The sequence below is a fragment of the Stomoxys calcitrans genome, chromosome 2 (assembly GCF_963082655.1).
Source record: "Stomoxys calcitrans chromosome 2, idStoCalc2.1, whole genome shotgun sequence".
In the NCBI taxonomy this organism is placed as follows: Eukaryota; Metazoa; Arthropoda; class Insecta; order Diptera; family Muscidae; genus Stomoxys; species Stomoxys calcitrans.
The window spans coordinates 155,527,495-155,543,468 of NC_081553.1; the positions used below are offsets into that span (position 1 = coordinate 155,527,495).

Here is a 15,974-nt window from a genome sequence, read left to right on the forward strand (position 1 = left end):
TATTCTTAAAAAACCCCAATATGTTAATAAGTGAGCAACTCTTCGCCAAGGACACTGCATAAATGAGGAAAAGAGCGAAATGTGCATTCGACTCTAATTCGTCAATTTCCCCCCACATATATACTGCAATAAATTCATTGTATTTACAAGGGATGGTTTCATTTCAATTTCTTTGGTCCAAATGGATACATCAGCAAAGCATTGACATCCAATAACAGCCGGAGCCGCTTTTAAATAACCGCTAGTGTATCATCGCTATTCACGAAAAGTGTATCGTTCGTGGTAAAACCCCATATATTCTACTTTTCCTTAGTGCACGAAGCATATACATGTTTTAAATATTTCTAGGTACATGTGTGTGTGTGTGTGTGTGTGTGTGTATAGATAAATGTGTTCAGGACGCGTTATATTTGAGAATTGTTACCAGTATTGCAGCAACAAAGGACAACGAATGGCCAAAAACGTAGTATATGTATAGTATACCCACGTCCAATTTGCATATCCCAGACAACCAATGCAAGAGGGGGCGCACTCGTGCCAGAAATGAGTAAAGGCAATGCCACATCCAAAGAGAAATGCTAATTGGCGCGTTCTTATTAGACCCACCACCACCATAAAATTGTTATCACCAAACAAAAATTACCATTTGCACGCGCATACAGTCGCCGCATATTCACGAATAAGCAACAAGCTCACACACTCGCGAGCTTGCCACGTGTTTCTCACTTGCATTCCATTCATCACCACTACCACTCAGTGGCTCACCTGTCGGTTAGTGTGTTGCGAGCGTACCGTATAAAATATTGCCGGCAAACATCCCTCAAATGTAAACACCCAGGTACATAAAGGAGCCTATCTTTTATGTGATCCTCAGTGTGTGCGAACGAATACGTACAACTGTGACTCCGCCCCTTTAAAATTTAAAAAAAATTTAGTCAATACAGTACAACGAGGACCACTTCTGCGCATGTTCGTTACCAAAGAGAAGCAATTAAGAGCAACCATAAGAGCATTTATAACAATTTTAAAACATATTCATGTTGCTTTCGCCCAATCCGTTGGCACCTAGCTACTTGCATATCGCAGTACCCATAACCATCTGGACGAGGTAACACACTAACGTGTTGCGTATTAGCGTTCCTGGGCTGGCAAACAGCAATTGTCATTTCAAACATTGCCTTGCCTTGCCAAGTAATCGTGCATTTTATTCCCAAATGCTGTAAATGACGTATCACCAAAAACCGCTCCCAGGATGTATGTAGTCTGGCTTTCAAAATGTCTTTGTAGACGTTTTAAAAATGAATATTAGTTTAGCTGTTTATAATTTATACGCTAATAAATATGTGCGACTAGCAAAGGGGCCATTTTAAATTCGTCTAACCAACATGATCATGTTTTAAGGTCTAAATGGGAAAGAATTTCAAATGTCAAATCGTACCAAAAATAAGATTCCATACATGTACTCTTAACACTAAGGAATCGACACTTGAAAGGTTTCAAGAAGCCCAGTAAAGGGATCGATGGATATGGGATTCTTATCTATGATGGAACCTATTTAGGGCATTTTGGTGTTGTTTTATACAGCGGTGGTTTGAGGTACTGTGTACTGCATTGAAGCCATGTAAAAACGTCTCCCCAAAGAGATGTCGCCCTGCGGCACGCCGTTCGGACTTGGCAATAAAAAAAACTCCCTCGTCATTGAATCGGAAAGCACTCATTGATATATGGGAAGTTTGTCCCTGTTATTAAATGGAATGTTCATGGTCAAATTTGCGCTTTGTAAGTGTCTATGTATATGTATTAGTTGTCAAAAAATCATTCTGCCACCGGCCTTAGCGATGCTCGACATTTTTTTGTTAATTTAAAATAAGTAAAAAGGCATTAAGTTCGGGAATTGAAAAGCAACATTTTGTTAAAATTCGTTGAAAAATTCACCATTATGAACCTACAGCGGTTATGTCGACTTATGATTCGATCTCGATGAAACTCGCCCCAATTCACTGTTCAAAATTTCAACCAAATCCAGTAATAAATTGGTACTATAAGGGTTCAAGACGGTAAATCGTGAATTCGATATATATGGGAGCTATGTCACAATATGATTCGATCTGCATCATATTCGGGAAGGATGAGGCGTGGTTTAACTGTACCTAATTTCAGCAGTATCGGATCAGAAGCTATTTAAGGGGGAAAGATCTTCAATCTGAAAATCATTATATATAGGGGCTATTCCCAAGAATGGTAGTATCTAACCCATACTCAGCATGTACACATAGCTCCCTGTATTACTGTGTTCAATTTCAGTGAAATCGAGCAATAAATGTAGCATTTATGGGCCTGAGACTTTAACATATACACAGGCCAATTGGAACATATTCGGCACGTATATCGGGTAACTTAACACAAATTATTGTGCCAAATTTTATCGTTAACGGGTAATAAATCCGGCTTTTATGGGCTAAATCATGAGATCAGTCTGTATGGGGGCTATTTTAATATACAGTCCGATGTAGCCATCTTCAAAATAAACCTGCCTATGAACAAAAAAAAAAAAGAATCTGTGCAAAGTTATAGCTCAATATCTTAATTATAAAACGCTTCAATTATAAAAACTCAAACGAACCTTAACTAAACTGTCTGTCGTTTTTATACCCACCACCATCGGATGGGGGTATACTAGTCATTCCGTTTGTATCACCTCGAAATATTCGTCAAAGACCCCATAAAGTATATACATTATTGATCGTCCCTAAATCGATCTAGCCGTCTGTCGAAATCACGATAGAGGTTGAACGCGTAAAGCTAGCCGCTTAAAATATTGCCCAGATACATAATATCGATGTAGATCATTGGGGATTGCAAATGGGCCATATCGGTTCAGATTTAGATATAGTTCCCATATAAACCGATCTCCAGATTTGACTTCTGGAAGCCGCAATTTTCAACCGATTTGTCGAAATTTTCATTTATATGAAACGACTTATTTTTTGCGTGTAGGTAATAGATGGAAGGACCAAGTGGAAGGATTAGATGTCCAAACAAGTGTTTTCTATATTTAATTTAATTAAAATTTTCAATGAACAAATCCTGACTAGACCGGAAACTTAGTCACACTTAAACGTCATAATTTATATCCGCTGCGAATAATGGGAGAACTGCATTAATTGAAAGCTCTTAGAAGTATGAATAACAGCATGAATTATATTTTAAACAAAGTTTCTGACTAAACCCACAATATTCGTGAACTGTTATACACTCAAAACAAAATGCATGTTATATAAAGAAGAGTGAGAGGACTCACTATAGATCATATGATAAACTTGTAATGAATAAAGAAAGTGACAAGTGATATTAGGTGAGTGATGAGTATTCGAGTGTTAAGTTTCATTGTTCTCTTGGAGAATAAATCCATGGTATAAATCAGTGGTGGGCGAATGCATACACTATTGCACATTATTGTCTACTTGCGCAAGAACTTGGTAATCGTGTGTGTGCCCAACACTGAACTGAAAAAATATTGCTTTAAATTTGATCAATTAAACTTGGTATTTGTATGACTATAAAATTCTTACAATTCTACAAAGTACGGGTAATTTCTCCAACAATTTTACACAGTTTACACTAGCAATTTATGACCATCAAATACATTACAGGTTTTAAAAAAATACATTAAATGAAAATTAATTGGTAGATAAATTAAAAGTAATATTAACAAGTACAAGCGCGCTAAGTTCGGCCGATCTGAATCTTGGGAACCCACTACCACGGATTCTGCTAAAATATGGGATTTATCTGGTTATAGACCGATTTGGACCGATTTAAATCGGATAAAAATAGTGGCTTGGAAGAGCTCAAGAAGTCAAATCGGGCGACCGGTTTATATGGGAGCTATATCATGTTCTTGACCGATTTGGACCGTACTATGGACAGTTGTTGGGAGTCATATCAGAACACCGCATGCAAAATTTCAGCTCAATCGGATTAAAATTGGGGCCTTTAGGGGCTCAAGACGTCTAATCGGTAGATCGGTTGATATGGGAGCTGTATCAGGTTATAGACCAATTCGGACCGTACTTGGCCCAGTTGTTGGAAAATATGTTAGGAATTAAAAACGAAATAAAAGGAATATTTGGGGGTTTTGAGATTTGAATTGAAAGAAATAAGAAAAAGCATGCTAAGTTCTGCAGGGCCGAATCTTGGGAACCCATTACCATGTATTCTGCTAAAAATTTATACAAACTAAATTTAGTTGAAGGGCATAATTTTATTGTACATACCAAACTTCTGTCGAATCAGCAAGGATATTCGAGAGACCGGTTTATATGGGAGCTATATCAGGTTATAGACCGATTTAGACCGTACTTGGCATTGTTGTTATAAGCCGATGAGGACCGTACTTAACATAGTTGTTGGAGGTCACAAGAGAACACCATGTGCAAAATTTAGGCCAAATCGGATAAAAATTTCGGCTTCCAGGGGCTCAAGAGGTCAAATCGGGAGATCGGTTTATATGGGAGCCATTTCAATTCCCAAACGACCTACATCAATAGTAAGTATCTGTGCAAAATTTCAAGCGGCTAGCTTTACGCGTTCGACCGCTATCGTGATTTCGACAGGCGGACGGACATGGCTAGATCGAATCAGAATGTCGAGAGGATCCTGAATATAAAAGCTTTATAGGGTCTCAGATCAATATTTCGAGGTGTTACGTACGGATTGACTAGATTAGTATACCCTTATCCTGTCGTGATGGGTATAAAAAATAAAACAACAATGTATTAATTAATTGAAAAGTAAAAAGCTTTTAATAGTCTAAGTTGGTAAGTAAAATGCACTAAGTTGGTACGAAACATGAGGAAGGTATATAGGAATAAAATATAAATAAATAAATGGGCCTTATCATTCACCAACTTTATTCAGTGAAATATTTCCAAAGTTTAGTTTTAAAAGTTGCCGAGTTACTGAGCTATTGCAGATAGTTGGTAAGTGAGTTCCGGAGACGTACAGCAAATATGAACATATGCCATTTTGAAACAAGTCTCCGATGAACTTTAGAAACGATTTTTCTCCCTCTATTAGACCTGTCGAAATTAACGAATCAATATTGTGTACCTGCGTATATATCAGTTTGTGCAAGAAAGTAAGTGGCCTCAAGTACAAGAAGTGCTCTACTTACACGCAAAAAAAAAGTTTGGGAAATTTTTGTAATAAACAAAATACTTTTTTCACGAAGTTTTGCTCTTATTGTAACCGTGTAATGTTTCGCTTCAATATATCAAACGTTAGCTATAAACATAAGTATTATTGAACGCAACTAACCTTTTTTATTGAAATCCCTTTAACAGCTTCGTCTATCGTAAACGGACCTTTCTTTTGTTGTAAACCCAAAAACTTTTTAATTGCAAAAGTGCTTCGACAGCCGCTAACTATTATTCGTGTACTTGACCTATAATTGTATATATTTGCGTATATTTTAATTATGTGCTCATCACTGGTATATACATATTCTCACACACAAATATTTTTTCTTTTTTTGTTTTGATTGAGCAAAGTATATTGAACAGCTCGGACTAGTGCGGATGGTAAACTCGGAAAGTGACAATTTTTCGGTGCAACAATGCTTGTATGGCCAATTAAAAAAATTATTGGAGCAACATACAAACGGCCGCCAGGTACAAGAAAACACAACAAGAATTTCTAAGTCACCTTATTTGGTAAAATTTACGCGATAATGAAATACCCATCATAAAGTAGGTATTTAAATGTGCGAAAACACCAACAACTATTTTTTGTTTAATTTATAGCATAACGAATACAGCAGATCAAATACAAACGCATAATGGAGTTGCGCGAATATGGAAGGCTTTCAATATAATTGTGTGTCATAACATAGAAATAAATCCAAATATACTCTGAAAGAGTTTATTTGCTTATAATTCGTAAAGCTTTGAATTTGAATTATGTTACAACATTAAATTGAACTTGACATCCTTTTCAATATGCACAGTTCATTTTAAACATAACGTTAAATTAATTTATGAATAAAGAAAAACTAGTTGATATCGTGATTAACATGTTATATATATGAAGAATGAAAGGTGTTGTCAGGGTAAAAAAATGTATACTTGTCAAAAATTCTTTTAACCGTGTACTTTTATCATAAACAAATTCTAACCCTTTTCACAAAAGAAGTTTACTTGGTGAAAATTTCATTTATGTCAAACGAATTACTTTTTTTTTGTGTAAAGAACAGTTTTCACCTCCTGCGAAATGGTTGTAACCATACCGATACCGTTACCGAAAAATTTCGTTTGCAGGTACGCAGCTCAAGTGAAATTTTCTTTAACAGGGTAATAGGGTTACATAATAGGCATTGGAGAATTTTTCTTACAATTACGAATGAAAATGTATATTTTGATTGGCTGTGCAACATGAAATTAAATTATTTGCAAAAACGGTTATTTTGCATATGTATTTTGTTAGCCAAAAATGAAATTCGGCCAAAAAAATTTAAAAAAAAGCGAAACATTAAATAGTAACATTAAAAATAAAACTTAAAACTAAAAGTGTTTTGTCTGTCGTAAATATGTTCCAAACGTTTTATTTTTGGCGTGTATATAGAATTTAATGTTTTAAATAGATCGAAGCTAAAGCCGTTAAGCCTGCATAAATTGGTCATAGTCGAAAGATAGTTGGTATGAAAGAGTTATGTATGTATATAGGAAGTATTTGCAGCGGCTAGTGTTTTTCGAAAAAACGGGTGGACATAACAGTGCTAAATGAATAGACAAAGAAATAATGGAATCTAAGATCACATTATAATTAAAAATACGATTGAAACAATTATTTCATTTAAAAAGATAAAATTTTAAATCTTTGTTTAAAAAAAAATCCCCATCGATATTGAAAAAATTTCAAATAGTATCATTTATCTGTTTCTGCTCTACATTATTTTGGTTGTTTCATTTTGTAGTTGGAATCATTAGTCCAGCTGAAACCAATAGAGGGTTTGTTATACCCACCACCGAAGGATGGGGGTACATTCATTTTGTCATTTCGCTTGCAACACATCGAAATAACCATTTCCGACCCTATAAAGTATATATATTCTTGATCAGTGTCTAAAACGATCTAGACATTTCCCTCCCTCAGTCCGTCTGTCTGTTAAAATCACGCTACAGTCTTTAAAAATAGCGATATGGAGCTGAAACTTTGGACGTTATCTTGATATAGCCCCCATATAGACCGATCCGCCGATTTAGGGTCCTAGGCTCATAAAAGCCACATTTATTATCCGATTTTGCTGAAATTTGCGACAGTTGTATTAGGACATGCGATATCCTTGTTCAATTTAGCTCAGATCGGTCCAGATTTGGATATAGCTGCCATATACACGGATTTCTCGATTTAAGGTCTTGGGCCCATAAAAGGCGCATTTATTGTTCGCTTTCGACGAAATTTGGGACAGTGAGTTGTGTTAGGCTCTTCGACAACTTTCTGCAATTTAGGCCAGTTCGGTCCAGATTTGGATATAGTTGCCATATACACCGATCTCTCGTGTCCTATATGGTTCAGATCTGTCTATATTTGGACATGGCTTCCAAAAAGACCAATATTTTGTTCTACAAAATTGAACACAGACTTGTACTTATTATACCATTCAATATCCGTGTCGAATTTAGTCCAAATCGGACCATATTTCGATAAAGCTGCTATGGGGGCATAAATTAAGAATTTTTCACTGGATTATGACGATAGGTGGTTTACAGGTATCCACCGAGGTGGTGGGTATCCAACTTAACGCCTTTTCACTTGTTTTTGTTTCTATTTAGAATAGAAAGCAAAATAAAAACCCTTTTTTTAAGTTTTAGGCAAAATAAGGTTGTGATTAATGCATTGGGCAGGCCATAGGGATTGCGATTTCGAAGCTAACCCAGCTCCATCATCAGTCTGCTTTGCCCCAAAAAGACTGCATGCTTCCCCACTCACTATTAGTGAGCTGAGCAGTGGGAGAAGCATGCCTTCTTGTGACGAATATTGGATCATATCAGGGCACCTTTTTTCGAGAGCAGTAAGAAAGTTATACCACCAACCGCCAACACCTCTAACTCAAAAAGAATAATGCCAAAATATCTGTTACCTAGCAAACTTCGTTTGCCAAAGAGTAACCTTTTAATGTGTGTATACACATTTATCGGCGTCCTTTCCGTTCATTCATATGTTTTTGCACTATTTTATTTTGGTTTTATTTTGTCGTTGGATGCAGTTAAAGCACTGCTGGTACAGCAGCTTATTAATTAATGAGGGGTGGAAGCATGTAATCTGTTTGGACTAAGCAGACTGATGATGTAGTACTGTTAGCTTCGAAATCGTCATCTCTGTGGCCTACCCAATGCATCAATCGCAACCACATTTTTCCTACACCTTAAAAAAAGGGTTTTTATTTTGCTTTCTATTCTAAATAGAAATAAAAACAAACCCTATATTGGATTCAGCTGGGCAAAAGAATCCAACGATGCAACAATCATTTATTTAATTGAATCTTTGAAACTGTTTGCCATTTTTTAATTTTTTTTTTTCAATTAAAATATTAATTTATTCACAATATTTTTTTTAAACACTTTTTTAATAGAGGATGTGATTGAAGATTGTATCGGAACATTTTTTAAATAACAAATATAATTATAGACGATATAAAGTATATATTATTACTCGTATATATATTATTACTCCGTTTATTTTTTCGAAAAAGTCTAGCCACTTTAAGTTTTGCCCAACATTTCTTTCGATTAGTTTATTGAGGCTTTAGACGTTATTCGGGCGACAATTGTGCCCTCGAGAAGTAATATCGGCTTAAATTTGTGAACAATATCAGGGTGTGGACCGATTCGTATTATAATTGGCACAGAAATGTATGAAATTTCCTCAAAATTGCTGCCAATAGAGGATCTTGAAGTAAAATCTGGTGATCGGGTTTTGGTGGTTTAAGTTATTATGGATTGTTTTGGACCATTTTTGAAATGGATGTCGATAGTCGATTGAGAATTGTTTCAGACCAAGCAAAAATATTCGTGAATCAAATTCCGACAACGATTAGCATTTAAAGAGTGCATTAAGTTTTGGTTTTTTTTTGATTAGTTGTAAAATATCTGTTTGACGAACAATTCAATGCTATATTTTTCTACTTTCTGATCTTTTATTTTACTATAGGTTTAATAAAATTTATATAAATAAAACAATTTAAAAAGATATTAATTTTTTAATGTTTTTTGTTGTTGCAAAAACGATGGAATTTAAAGATATTTCGAAATATTGGGAGAAATACAGATTTTAAACAAGCAAAACACAAGGACAACTTTTTTTTCATGTCGTTGGGCAAAATTATACCAGGGCGGTCCCAAAAGTTACCGACAATCAGTGGGCAAACGGCGAGAAAATTGGAACTAGGTTAGGTTGAAAAGAGGATGTGGATATTAATCCGCCTCTGCCACTATGGACATACACCTAATCCAGTAATCGGAAATCCCTAATTGTTTTCTATACCCCGCCCCTTAGTTGGTTTATGTCCGGTATTTTGTCCCTACCTAAGTACCGGTGTCTGTAAGCCGTCGGTGTCTGTAAGCTGTCGGGCAAGGACATATGAAATGCTCCAACGTCTTATCATCTTCTCCACATGCTATCACTTGCCACACTGATTTTGCGTTAGTGAGCTCGTAGTCCTACGTGTCCTGTTATGATACCATAACCTTTACTGACCTCTTTCGTACTTCCTTTCAGTACTAGCCTCGAGTTCCCAGAATCCGGATCTCCTCGTAGGATTTTCGTCGTCCTGCCGACCGTTTCGTTGTTCCACAGCGTAACATGGGCGTTCGGAGCCCACGCTCTTAACTCGGACTGCGTCGACCCGAAAGGCTTCGGGTTAACCAAGTTTATTGACGGCAATCGTCTAACCTTCATTGCAAAACCGTCTGCTTTTTCATTCCCCTTTACCCTGCAATGGCAGGGTAAGGGAATACTAGGTTTCCGTCAATCCAATACTGTGTCGCCGGCAGCAGTGCATCGCCTCGAATATACTGCGATGGTATGACCTGCTTCTATCCTCCATTCATTCTCCCATCGTCTTAAATATCATAGCCTTAAGTCACTTAATATGTATGTCTATTGGTCGAATATCTAGAATATTCTCTAGTGCCTTAGTTGGTATGGTATTCATTGCTCCGCCTATGCCAAGACAACATATTCTCTGAGCCTGTTGTATTATCCTGGCAAAGTTGACCACTTTCCACTTCTCTACCTTTTATGGGGTTATAAGTTTTGATCTACAGAACTTAGGACTTTGGAGAAAGAGTTTGACAAGATCTAAAGCAGATGGTTATATTTTTATATTTTCGTGAAAAATGGCAATATATGTTTAAAGTTTCATACTGCCACGGTGTTCAATTTTTTTTTATTGGAGAACTAAAAGTAAACGATCTCAGTGAATTTGTAAAAATTACCACCAGTTCATAAATACACCATTGCGATGACAGAGATCTATGTATTAATGCTGAAATTGGTTTGGTACGCACCTAGTTTGCAAGATTTAGCTCCCTCGGATTATTGTTTGTTCCTAAACTTAAAAATATGACTCGGCTGAACAAGATTTTCCAGTAATAAATAGCCTCTTGAGGAGTAAGGCAGTTTTTGCTACAAAAAGGTGGTCGTAGCAATAGGTTAAGTTGAAAAAAGGGTGGGATAATCCGCCCCATGCCACTATGGACATACACCTAAGCCCGTAATCGGCTTGTTGTGCGCTTTAAAAACTATAAAGTAATCTCTAAAAAGAAAATTTTAAGTTAGGAATTCCGTGCTACTTACAAAATCTTTAATTGTTTTCAATACCACTCTCGAAGCAATAGAAATTCGCTGAAAAACGTGTATCGAGAGACAAACAACATTTTTCAAAAATTTGTTGTTTCTCTGTTTGGTCGGCTGGGACCGCCCTCGTAACATGATATTATCAACAAACGTTTTTATTTATATTTATAGATATAGGAGGCCAGCAAGACCGCGTATGACGCTGAACGCCTGGGTTCGAATCCTGGCGAGACCATCAGAAAAATTTTCAGCGGTGGTTTTCCCCTCCTCATGCTGGCAACATTTGTGAGGTACTATGCCATGAAAAACTTCTCTTCAAAGAGGTGTCGCACTGCGGCACTCCGTTTATACTAGGCTATAAAAGGAGGCGCCGAATCGGACTGCACTCAATGATATGTGAGAAGTTTGCCCCTGTTTCTTAGTGGAATGTTCATGGACAAAATTTGCATTTGCAATAGATATAGGTATAAAAAAAATATAGTATACATTGTTAAAGTCTGGTTTTTTGATTTGAGGTGGGCCGATTTTGTTAATTTAAAATACATCAATAAAGAGAATTTGCATCAAATTTCAAGCGCTAGCTCTTTTCGTACGACAGTTGGCGTAGTTTCGAAAGAAGGATCGGCAGACGGGCTTTGCTAGATCTTATTTAAATGCAATGTTGATTAAGAATAAATATACTCTATACGACATCCTCCATAGGATGGCGGTGTACTAACTTCGTTATTCCGTTTTTAACTTATCGAAATATTGATATGAGATCCTACATGTATGTACAGTTGCTGAAAAAGAAATTCGGATACATAGGTATGGGCATTATATGAGAACTTTGTAGCTGTGTAAAATAATTAAGACCCATTGAAAATGCTTTTGTAGAAGAAGGTTATTGGGAACAACAACGTTAATACTATGTAGGAAAAACTGAGTTAAACATGGCCTAGTCGAATTTCAAAAATGTTGAAAAAATATTTCCAAAACTCACCTAACCTAATTTATTATTTTAAATAGTAAATTGAAGTTTACAATTTAAGAAAAAGTTTACAACTGGAGAATAAGTTTAAAACTGCGAAATTTATGAGACTCTGTTTAAGTTGAAATAAATAACTCGTTGTTAGCGTAAGCCCTCGCTTACGAATGTGAAAAAAAGTGTCCTGCGGTGGACTCATTCAATTTAGAAAAAGTCAAAATGCTGATGCTTTTTCGTAAAATTTGGTAGGGAATTTATTCTAAAAATATTAAATTTTATGACTTACATAATGAATTCTGCTGCAGGTCAGATAAAGCAAAGTGCTTGAAGGTGTTTCAATTTATTTCCGATATTTCGGTTGACTTCGTCTAACCGTTTTCACAGGCTGTTTTTTAACAACATAAAAAAATTAATTAATAGTTAACTCAAATAAATCGCATTTCTAATATTTCAAAAAATGTAGAACGTCGTCTTACGATCTGATAAGGAAACCTCAAAAATTATAGAGTAATGCCATGTGGTGTCTTTGAAATGTGATTACATGATGTTTAGTCGTCTATATAATCTTGGCTGTTGAAAAAAATGTTGTTCTAACAGCAGATCTTTTTCCATGAGTGTTTGGACAATAATCTTCCAAACTTATAAGAATATTTCATTCACCAAAAAATAGTTGAAGATTTATTTCCAAGGTTAGATTGTAAAAGAGGGTGCGGATTAAAAACGACCACTGACATACACGTAAGCTAGAAACCGGCGCGTATTGAAATTCTCCCCACATAAGAAATGAATGAAAATTGAACTAAATGGTGGTAAAATTGACCATGATTTGGCACATAATAGATTTTTGCCACGTTTGGTATACACTACACCTTATTTTAGGCATATGCAAGTGAACGAAATCTAGCTGAATTTTCCAAGAAGATAGATTTTTTGAACTCAATTTTAGCAATTTTTGAACATAATTATAAGAAAAATTTGTTTGCTTTTCAATACCAATTTCATAAAATCAGTTATCAATTTCGTATGATAACCCTTATTTGTATACATATGAAATTAGGAATACTGATGTATTTCTTAAAAATCATTCTCTCTTTCCTGTGTTATTTATATATAATTTATTTCAACGTATGAGGTATGAGGAGAAAAAATAAAAGTTAGATTTTATTTGTATTAGGTAGTATAAATAACTAGTTCCGGGGAATACCTTACCAAAGCTTATATATATTGTGAAATGTTTATTTAGAAGTACAATTAATTATAAAAATAATTACAAAATTAAGTATCTGAAACTTTTAAGATGAGCTATTATCCTATCCTTTAACTCGTCTTTACCATTCTTCTAGCCAATTTGGATATATATTTGCTGCAAAAAGCTATGGTTACTTTTAGTTTTGTTTTTCAGCCTCGAATGTCTGAAATGAAAACAAACAAAAAAATAAAACAATTAGTTGAAGTAACTATAAAATAATGAAAAGAATTTAAGAACTTGCCTCAAATGGATATTTATCTGCTGCTTTGGATATTCGTTTGCTGCAAAGAGATATGATTGCTTGTGGTTTTAAATAAATTGACCACATAGAATGTCTTAAATTGAGACAAAAATAACAAGTTATTGAAGTAATATTAAAATAATTTAAATAGAATTTACCTAAAATAAGGCTTTCAGCTTCTAGTTGTATTCGATGCACCAGAAATCTTAAAGTTTGTTTTTTTTTTTGATAAAATACGTTATGAAAAAATATATACATATATATGCTTCAGTCTAATCTGTAAATTTAGTGAGAAGATTAAATCGTATATTTGTTAATATAATAATAATATTTCTTTTGGATTAATTTACCTTTAAAGTCAAAGCAGACTCCTACAACGGATTATTAATTTTTCTTCCACATCATAAACTATCTATATTATCACACTTGCCGCAATAGGGCCATTCGTTTTCCATTTTTTGTTTCAATCTATGATATATAGCCACATTGTTTCCGTTGCGAACTCTCAACATGTTCCCTACGAAATAACAAAGCAAACTGAATCTTTCTCGGACAACCGTTCAGTGGCCAGCCAAATATATAAAAAACACACAACAACAATTCTATACTCTAGACCTGCAATAAGCAACCCTTTACCATAAATTGCAACCAACTCTATGCAGCAAAAGAACTCGCACACAGTTTGCCTGCGCTTTTTTGATTTGAAAGGAAAATCACAAACTGTTGCGAAAAGAACCCACAAAAACGACTATACAATGCTAGACATGACACATTCATCTTTATAGAACACACAACAATTTAAGAACCATTTTTTGACAAGCAGTTATCATCTACTTTGCTTAAACTACCTACTATTTGCTACCAATTATAAAAAATGTGAATTTAAACATAAATAATTCACTACGCACAATTGAATATTGTTTTTATGTGCGTAAGGAGTTTTATTTGCAAAGAAGTTATTTATAAGCTGCTATCGTGTATACCATTTCTCACTTGAATGTGAGTTAAATTTTTTTAGAATGGTGGTAGAAAACATTTTTAGGAAATTTCCTTACCTAATTCAAATCTATGAGCTAATTTCAATTTTAATGCGATACCCTTTATTCAGTATAGGATTTCAATGTTTCAAACTTAAAAAAATACGAGTATTTCCAAGATTTTTCGATATGAAACCACTTATAGGTGATTCCCAACTGAACAACTCTGACGAAGTCCATAAAAATCGGTTCAGAATTAGGTACAGTGCCTGAAATTTCTGGTTTTAGATAGTAAAGTCATTCCTGTTTGTGAATGTAATGTTCAACAAGTGAAAAGCAAACATAGTAACATTATGATGAGATACATATCTAAGCAGAAGTATTCATATATGCATCGATTTGGATGGCAATAGCAGATTTCACTGTTCAACACTTTACACTTTCCCAGATTTTGTTATCGGTTCTAGTTTGAATTGAACTGTCCAGGAGTCTAACATAACTCACTATTCCAAATTTCAAGGAGATCGGATAAGCATGCACATTCTGTGAGCTATAGATTTTCGTCGGGAGATGGGTTTGAAATGTATCTGGCAATCAATAATAATTTAATCTTCTTTCCTAATATTCTTAAATTCAAAAATCGGATCTCTCCGCATGATGGTCTGAGTTGGAATAGTGCCAAAAAAACTGATCTAACGATATATTCCCAGAAGAGTTTAAATATATACCATACTATTTTATTTTTGGCGAACGGCTTCAGCACATCCACTCTTTTTCACCTATTTAATTCAGGTACTACATTTAACATAAAAAGTGTTCAATATAAAGGATATTTTACATAAACTAAGAATTATATATGACATTATTTCAGGTTCAATTTCATTATCATTCGATTTTATTTTTAAATGTCGTTAAATACACACGGGTGTCACGCAGATCTTGGCTGAGGTTAAAGGTGTGCGCCATCGGGGAGTTACGGAACTCATAACGTACTTCGACAGCAGCAACAAGCGAAGCATCTAAGGACGAATCGTCCACACAGCAAGTGTCCAGTGCCCTGGGGAGGAGTGGCCCCACTGTTTTCTCAACTTCCCCGGTTTCTGCAGCTAAATCACCGCCATTGCAAGGCCGCTTCTGATGGCAGGAGGATTTGACGTTGTGCTTATCCCGAAACCATAGGTGTGTGGAGGAGTGGTCCGTGAACTAAGAATTTCTGTATTTAAACTACTCAAGGGTTTGTGGAATGGGCAAATGATTTCTTTTTCCATCGCTAAGCACTGAAGATTTGGCCGTAGCCAGCCTTGAAATTTATAAGTCTCATTACTGGCTTCCCATTATATGGCATACGATTCAGGGATGACGCCATCAAGTCTTAATTTGGTGAGAGAAGCTGCTTCTGCAGTAAAAATGCCTCATTGTGGGAAGTGATGGTAATGCACATCATCAGGTATGGGGAAGTTCAGATATCAACAAAAGGGTGCTAGCTGCTTATCGAATATATTATAAGTTGAAATCTAGTGATTTGTAATTATCGGAATAAATCCACATTTAGTACCAGGAACAGGTAGAAGGTATTTGATGTTACATTTGTATAGGAGAATATCAGCGGAAGGAATTGTGACGCGGAAGTGTTAGATTACCACATCTTGGATCATCGTTATTGAACTTCTGATGTTTATAAGC

General features: G+C 35.3%; 1 protein-coding gene across 6 annotated transcripts in view; it reads right to left on the reverse strand.

Moving 5' to 3' along the window:
- LOC106092598 (protein distal antenna) overlaps nt 1-15,974 on the reverse strand; it is a 356,654-nt gene that overhangs the window by 2,533 nt on the left and 338,147 nt on the right. Inside the window, exon 1 of one of the 6 annotated variants that reach the window (XM_059361420.1) lies at nt 425-441. The exons of 4 other annotated variants lie outside the window; for them this stretch is intronic. The gene's annotated coding sequence lies outside the window, so the exon portion shown is untranslated. Of the gene's footprint in view, nt 1-14; nt 33-424; nt 442-15,974 lie in introns of those variants that run through there. One more of the 6 variants, XM_013259489.2, reaches the window with a different exon arrangement.